Source organism: Lutra lutra, chromosome 6, assembly GCF_902655055.1.
Source record: "Lutra lutra chromosome 6, mLutLut1.2, whole genome shotgun sequence".
NCBI lineage: Eukaryota > Metazoa > Chordata > Mammalia > Carnivora > Mustelidae > Lutra > Lutra lutra.
The window spans coordinates 20120127-20129027 of record NC_062283.1 but is presented as its reverse complement, the minus strand read 5'-3'; positions in this window follow the sequence as shown (position 1 = coordinate 20129027).

The following is an 8901-nucleotide window of genomic DNA, read 5'->3' as shown; positions in this document are numbered from 1 at the left end:
AGCACTGCCCTAGAGAAACTTGTGCATGTGTGTCCCTAGAGCCGTATACAGGAATGGTCCTGGCCCCGTTGCTCATACTAACCCCAGACTAGAAGTAGCTCACTATCTACCAGCAGTAGAATGGGCAAAGCAGCTCATTCCCAAAATACTGGGAATTGTATAATGAAATATGATGCAAATGAAAATGAATAAAGAGAGGTGTATACAGCAAACAAAAAGATTGAGCAAAAGATGGGAGAGAGACAAACCATAAGTGACTCTTAATCTCACAAAACAAATTGAGGGTTGCTGGGGGGAGGGGCGTTGGGAGGGGGGGGTGGGGTTATGGACATTGGGGAGGGTATGTGCTATGGTGAGTGCTGTGAAGTGTGTAAACCTGGCGATTCGCAAACCTGTAACCCTGGGGATAAAAATATTTTATATGTTTATAAAAAATTTTAAAAATAAATAAATAAATTTTTAAAAAAAGATTGAGCAAAAGAAATAAGACATGGAGATACACACAGATGGACAGTACAGTTGCATGAAGTTTAAAATGATTCAGAACTCTATTATTTAGTACACTATGGTAAAATAAAGGAAAGCAAGTAGTGAGGGCTGTGAAGTGTGTAAACCTGGCAATTCCCAGACCTGTACCCCTGGAGCTAATAATACATTATATGTTAATTAAAAAATTTAAAAATTTTTAAAAAAAGGAAAGCAAGATCATTATCCTAAATATTGGTGCAATGTTAGGATAGTGGTCCCTTCCTATCTGGTCTTCATAGAGAGCTATGCCAGTGGTTTGGTGAAGGAAATGTTTCTATTCTCTTAGGCTACTGAGAGGAAGAGAGTAAGGCAGTGAGTATCTCAGTTAGTTAATCAATCCCTGTAAGAATAGTCTAAGAAAGTGCTATAGAGGGCTGCCCGGGTGGCTCAGTAGGTTAAACGTCTGACTCTTCATTTCGGCTCAGTCATGAACTCAGGATCCTCAGATCAAGCCCCGAGTTGGGCTCCATGCTCAGCACGGAGTCTCATTGTCCCTCTCACTCTGCTCCTTCCTTCTCTCTCTCTCTCTCTCTCTCAAATGAATAAATAAATAAAAACAAACTTAAAAAAAAAAAGTGCTGTAAACCGAATGTTTGAGTCTCTCGAAGTCATATGTTGAAACCTAACCCCCAATTGATGGTATTCCAAGGTGGGGGCTTTAGGAGGTGATCAGGTCACAGAGCCCTCATGAATGGGGTTAGTGCCTTTACAAAAGAGAGCTTCCTGGTCCCTTCCACCATGTGAGGACACAGTGAGAACACGGTGTGACCGTGTTCTGTGACCAAGAAGCAGGTCCTCAGTAGAGGCTGAATCTGTTGGTACCTCGATCTTGGAGTTCCCAGCCTCCAGAACTGTGAGAAATACATTTCTGTTGCCTATAAGCCACACCCTGTCTATGGTATTCTGTTATAGCAGCCTGAACAGACTAAGACAGGTAACTATTAGGGTTGGGAATTATTTGACTTATTTTAAAGCAAGGGTCATATAATTTACCATTTCCTCCTGAATGGGATGACTTTAAAAGTTTACAGGTATTATAACCATTTTATATTCCATTAAAAAGAAAATCCCATTTATGCCTACACTAAAAGTTTTGCCTCACTTCCTACTGCTAGTCACTTTGGGCAGGAAGAAGAGGAAGGGTAGGAAGTGAGTGTAAGGTTTCAACAGAGTTTTTGATGGACAAGCAATGCTAAAGATGACTGTCAGTGCTTGAAACCATCCGACACTGTTGTCAGCTCTGCACACTTTTATGGGGGCATCAGAGTGCTGCTCTGCCCTCTGGAGGGGTTCTTGTCCCGGGCCAGGAGCCACCTGGAGACATGGCTCTGGGGAATCAGGCTTGGCGAGGGGAGCAAGCCTTGGTGGTGGGGTGCTCCCAAATTTGCAGACAACCCGGTTCAGCCCAGCAGGATTCGAGGATGGAGGATTTTGGTGTTCTGTTAGTGTTCAGTTTCTAGATAAAATCACTTCCGTGCTTTTGTCAAATGGCCTTATCTGTGACTCTTACCTAGACTAAAATATTGGTCAGTGTGTGACTTGGTCCTTTCAGGAAGAAATAGCTGTGGGTTGCCTTTGGGAACACACTTAGCTCACATGGCTAAGAAACCTTTAAGTCCGTGCAATCGAGCAGGGGATTCTACTTCACCCCATCCCCTTTGAATTCTTGCAGCTGCCTTGGTTTGGCGGAGTGCACGATTAAACCTCTCCAGTACACAGCAGAAACCAGCCAGGCCCTGTGGGCTGGCTCAGAGGGCAGCCACCTTACCCTCATCTTCGCTCCCACCTCTCAGCCAGAAAGAAATGCATTTCCAAGACTCCGGTGTGTTTGGACTAAGCGTAACCTCTGTCTCTCCTCTCTGCCTTCCAGTCTCTTCTGGTCTCCAGTCTCTTCCAAAGGGCAAACTCCCCAAGAATCAAACAGTATTTTGGTAGTTTTCCCCATGCTGTGGCCATCACTTCTTCAAATATTTCCCCAAGAATGAACCACTTCCATAGGCACGTAGGGAACATGGATCTTATTACCAAATTGTGAAACTTCCCTGAAAACACAAGAACGCTAGGCTCTTGGGTTCCCACATGGAATGCTGGTGTTTAGAGACTAAAGTAGCCTTCTGAATTTGTGGGGGGGGGGCTTTAAGTCTTACAAAACGAGGAAGTTGGGGCACCTGAGTGGCTCATTCGGTTAAGCGTCTACCTTCAGCTCAGGTCATGATCCAGGGGTCATGGAATTGAGTTCTCATCGGGCTCCTTGCTCATTGGGGAGTCTGCTTCTCCTTCTCCCTTTGCTCCCCTTCCCCAGTCCTCTCTCTCTCTCTCTCTCAAAGACATAAAATTTTTAAAATATAAAAAAAGGAAATAAATTAAAAAGTTATCAGGTCTGGATATGCAGAAGCAGATGAACCCCAAAACTGTCACTGTGTTCTTAGAGTTCTGGAGGTAGCCTTGGGTTTAAGGGAGAAGGAAGGAGATCATCCTACAGAGTTTCTCAAACTTGCTCCGTGAGTAACTGGTCTGAGAAATAGTCCCAGTTGCCAGGTGTATGTTTGTGGGATGTGGGGGTGGGGAGCTGCGTGGGGACAGGAAGGAGAGAGGTCATTCAGAGGGAGAGTGACCTCCGAGTATGGAAAGGACTGGGAGTAACAATATGGCTGGGTGGGGGGAGATTTTGACCACATCTCTGAACTAAGAGGAATGGATGCAGGGTGTGAGGAGGGAAGACCAAACCAAAACCCAGTTTAACATGTGAGTCTTGAGAATAACCTTATCCAAAGGTAAGAAAGAAAAGCTTTAGTTCCATCTGCCTTGTGGCATGGCTGGTAAACCATGCTTGCTGTGAGGTTCTTCAGAGAAAGCTTGGTCAAAGACATAATATCCCAAATCCTGGCTGGGAGACTCATAGCTCAAAGAGTCTGGCCCTTCTAACTCTTTGAGTTTGAAAGTCAGTTTTTACCTCAGTTGGGACAAGAGATCTGGGGAGAATTTTCTTTCAAGGTTGAAAACTCCTAAGGACTATCCTATTTTATCTATCCTATTTTATGTATATACGGAAAATTGGCCTTTTCAAAAACTGGACTTTACAAAGTCTTTTAGTTCTGTAAAATCATTAGTAGAAAGTATGCTTCCTTTAAGCATGACTTGCATTTTCTACAGATAGTTCATGTAATTTTTACCATTCTTTCAAAAATGTGAATTTCTTACAATTGAATAATTCCAGGGGTGCCTGGGTGGCTCAGTCAGTTAAGTGCCTGACTCTTGACTTCAGCTTAGGTCATGATCTTGGGGTCATGAGACACAGCCCCATAGTTAGTCTGTTGGTTGGTTGTTTGGTATCCTCACTCAGCAGAGAATCTGTTTCTCTCAGTCTCTCTGTGCCCCTCCCCCTCTGTGAGAGAAATAAATAAGTCTTAAAAAAAAAAAGAATGAATAATTCTACCTAGTTAAGGTGAGGAGTTTGACTCACTTTGGTGTTAGCCAGAGGATTCTTTCTTTACTCAAAAAAGTCTAAACTTTATATTAATCAGTTGATTTAGTTTAAACATATTTTCCTCTATTAAACCTCATATATTTCTTTGTTGTACCTTTTGTCAAGTGTATGTAGTATTTATTTTAAAAAAGTTAGGTAAATCATCATGTTACACAGAAAATAGTCGTAGCTTGCTTTCCCTATGCTTTCCCCACTCCCCTATTATTCCTCCCTTGGTATTTGCTATATTTTTTAAGTCAGTTCTTGGGTATTTGCCCCCATTTCTCCAGTTAACAAGCTTGTATTTCTATTGCTTTATTGTGAGATTCAGGCATTCGTTATTGTCCTTCTTCTATAAGAGATGAGAATTACGTCTTGTTCCTCCCTCAGCGCACACACTTACACTTCCTTTCTTCTCCCCATTTCCAGTACAGCTATATTTCATATGAATTCCGATATTTGTGCTAGTGGGGCTATCTGCTGTTCAGAGAAGAGCCTGAACCATATTTCTTTCCCTTCCAGCTATTAGTTCTTCCCTCAGTTAATGCAGAGGAGCAAAATTTGCCACCCCCTAATGTGTCTCTTTGGCATGTGGATCATTTTAGGCTTATCATTTTTAAGAAACAGAAGGCTCGGGAAGAACCTTTGGCCTTTCTCCTAACTGCGTGGAAGAATTTAGTCAGAGGATCTGCTCCAGGAAGGGAAGTGTCAACACTGACAACTACAGTGTAAGATAAACTAGGTGTAGTAGACAGGAAGGAGCTTAGCAAAGTCTGTTTGTTAAAATTCCTGCCTACTTCCCAATGTTTCTGAGTGGCCACAGCAAACATGTGTTTACCAAACATTTATTCTTTTTCATCTTCCTGTGAATTGTCTTCCCTGTCTTTGAAGTTCCAGACCCCTCCCCCCTTCTCCTCTTCAGGATGATCTATACCTCATTTTGCCTGACTGTCTTTGGAACCTCCTCTGTTTATATGGATTCTCTTTGCATGTGTAATTACATTTGGCCTCATGCCAATTTAACTCTTAGACCAACCAAAAGAATCTTAGAGGGTGTAGGAAATTTTTCCTCCCCAATATTACCAGCTATCTTTAAAAAATTTATTTTTTGCTTATTTTTCTCCTTGGCTATGACTAATTCCATCCCAAATTCTCTACTAATTGTCTAGGTCCCTTCCCCAAAATATTCCTTTTCATCAAATACCCTGTCAATTTCATCTTCACAAAAGTTCTTTGGCCTGGTTGCCCCTGTGCAGGTGCACACCTGTCATCCTGGGGTCTCTTCATTGTCTCATGGGGTTCCTGTCACCTCTTTCCTACCTTGGATCTCTAGTTCCCTGTCTTATTTTTAATCTCTCTGCCTTTTTTGTTCTAGGAGGTTTCTAATCTTAAACTGAGTTTTCATTTTTAAAACATCCTGACTTCTAATAGCTTTTGAGAAATTCTCTCACCACAGCTTTTTCATATGATCTTGTTCTTTCATGAATATACTTTTTTCCCCATATCTTTGCAATATAGTTTACAAAAAGATGCTGTCTTGACAAATGATATCTTGATCCCCCCTTAGGACAGTCCAGCATCCTGGTTGGTGGTGAGAACCTGGCTCCCAGCATCTGAAAGCCTTGCACCTTTAATTGTTTCATTATCAGTGTGTAAACATTCACACACTCTTCCCCCTTCGGTAGAGTCTCCTCACCCCTAACTGTGCCTGGTGTCCCCCAGTCCAGAGACTTTTTTTTGCCTTCCGCTGAATTCCCACATTTTGCTGTGGTGATGGTGGTGGGGAGGGAGAGAGTTGGAGAGCAGGAGAAGGGACTCCATGGAGTTAACCGCTTCCTAAACAGCGTTCACCTAGTCGTCCCTCAGATGGAAGTCATAACTCCTTCACCCCTAGTTTCTGAGATACCTGGTGCTGCCATTTCTGGAGTGTTTTAAGGACTCTTGAGGTGTAAATCAGGTTGTGCTCAGCATTTCCCATTTGTTCAGTGTTCAGCTTTTCAGGTCAGCTAAGTCACTTGCCAGTGGTCCATTTCCAGCTTCCAAAGTTCTATTTTGTCTCCCCTCTCTGTCTCCTCGTTCCCATGCAGGTTTTATTTGCTTTGTTTTTAATGTTTCAGGAGGGAACAAAATAAGATGTGTGTGTGTGTGTGTGTGTGTGTGTGTGTGTGTACGTGCGCGCGCGCACGCGCGCGCACATGCGCTTATCACAATATTTACCCAGAAGTACATTGCGAATTCTAACAGAGTTGTTTAGTTAGGGAGATACAAACACTGCAGAAATGGCCTAGAAATCTTTTATTTAATTGGTGTGAGCCCGTGAGAAAAGGAAATAAAAAATATTATATTTGAATGAGTGCCTAATTCTTTCATCTTCATGATCTCTCAAGAATCTTTTCAAGCAGGCCAAGGAAGGCAAAGGAGAGGTAGCACCGAGTCGTCAGTCAACAGCTTTTTCTGGTCACTCTCTTTTTAATTGAGAAAGCTTTAAAGATCATACATATCTTCACCTATGATAGTAGAAAAAAAAAAGAAGAATCACAAGAAGACAGGAAAACTGGCAAGAAGCAGCAGTTAGAGAGACAGAAGGAAAACGAAGGGCATAGTCTCCTCCCAACTCACATCACTTAGACTTGCCAGCACAGGGAAATTTGCAGTAACCGCAGAAATTGTCCGTAACTCTTCATATTTTTCTATCTCTATAAAATTCTCCATGTGGAAAGGAAGGGTCTCCTCCTCTTCATTTCCATGTAGTCATGCCTTTAATACACATTTATTGAGAACCAGTGATGTGCCAACCCTGTGCTGGGAGCTGAGGGACGCAAAGCTAGTTAAGACTTTCATCAGGGAGTTAGTCTGTAGTGCAACTGGAAAGAGAGACATCTTTTTAAAACTGCGGGGGGTGGGGAAGGGTGTGCGGGGGGTGGGGGGGGGGGGGAGCTGGGTGGCTCAGTAGGTTAAACGTCTGCCTTCAGCTCAGGTTATGATCTCAGGGTCCTGGGATCAAACCCCACATCCCGCTCCCTGATCAGCAAGGAGTCTGCTTCTCCCCCTCCCTCTGCCTGACCCGTCCTCCCAGCTTGTGCTCCCACTTTCTCAAATAAATAAAATCTTTAAAAATATTTTAAAAATGCAATATAGGTACAATATGACAAGTGACACAGTAGGGGGTTTCTTGACTACAAGGTCCAGAGGAGGCCCAAGGTCGGATGAAATTGATTTTGTCCTGGGCACAAGGAAGACTTCAGGTGGGGAGGGTGTTCGGAGAGCAGAACAGCAGGGCAGAGCATGGGTGCACTCGCTGGGGAAATGAAATTGTTAAAGATGTCTGAAGAGTAGATGACAGCTGGAGCCAAGTCTTTTGAAGGAATTTGAAGTTGATTCTTCAGGCAAGTGATTTTCAGTATCAGCTCCCTGGCAGGGCTCACTGCCTAGGAGTCCGGGGAGATCCTGACTCAGCTTTTCTCGGGTCCTCTCTATCTTTCAAAAGCTCTCAGGTTTAGAAACAACTGCTTTGGGGCGCCTGGGTGGCTCAGTTGGTTAGGCGACTGCCCTCGGCTCAGGTCATGATCCTGGAGTCCCGGGATCGAGTCCCACATCGGGCTCCCAGCTCCATGGGGAGTCTGCTTCTCCCTCTGACATTCCCTCTCATGCTCTCTCTGACTCTCTCTCTCAAATAAAAATATATTAAAAAAAAATAAAAAAGAAACAACTGCTTTAGGCAGTACAATTCCCACGGAAGGAATTGAGGTTGGGCGAGAACATACTGGGATTGGCATTTTAGAAATATCCCTTTGGCCAAAATGTGGAAGTTGGACTGCGGGAGAGATTGCAGACGGAGAAGCCAGTCTGAAGGCTAGTGAGACGGAGAGGAGCACCTGCCCTAGGGCCGTGGCGGTCGGGATGGGAGGGATTAGACTTGACAGCCTGTAGGGGCTGTGTGGCTCAGAGAAAGGAGAGGAATGCGTGGGTTTCTGGCTCCCACAGGAGCAAGGTAGACAGTGACCCAACCCATCTTGATGAAACGGAATCAGGTTTGGGGGAAGAGAACCAGATACTCTGGGGGCCCAATGAGCTGGTGCTTTCAGGGGACACGTGTGCAAACAGATGTTGCCATGTGGGTGGGTGGTGGTATTTGACCCCAGAAATAATTGAGTTGCTCAGAGTGTGAGTGAACCCAGTAACCAAAGAGTTAACAGGGCAGATGAGCAAAGCTGCAACTTTCCCATTTCTGCCTCTTCCCAGAATGCTCTCTGGCTGTAAGAATCCTATTCTTGCTTGACGCTCCCAATAACCAAGAGTTCATTTAGTGGTTTTGTGGGAAGTCAGGGTTTCATCAAGAAGCGGGATGGAACCTGTTGGTACCACTCCCCTCCTCTTAGAGACCAGCGAAGGGAGACCAGCCCTCCTTGATGTAGTAACTTCCCTTATCTGATTTTGGAATCACTAGCTTCTCTCCCCCTCCTGTGGACCTTGTTCCTCCTGCCTTGAAAAAATCCTCAACTCTTCCCTTCCAGAGGCGGCTCTGAGCCTCTTGCCCCCCATCCCCTCCTCTGGTGGCCTTTTGGATAAACTCCTTCCTTGCTACATACTGATGTGTCAGTGATGGGCTTTGCTGCGCAACTGAGGGACAATCTGGGGGTTCTGTTCCAGGAGGAGTGGACAAGGGAAGAGAATTTTGCTTTCAACTTTGCCACCAGGTAGGACAGTGAGCATGGGGTGGGAGAAGGTGCCGGAGACTGGCAAACGGGCAAGGAGTTGAGAAATGGGAAAAAGGAAAGGTGTAGAGTCCTCCACACAGGGAGGACAGCCTTAAAGCAAGGTGTGGCCCGCTGAGAGGGTGTCTCCCCAGAAGGCCCCCTCCCACTCTGCAAAGGCACCCTGGGAGGGGGAGCCACCCGCCCCGAGGG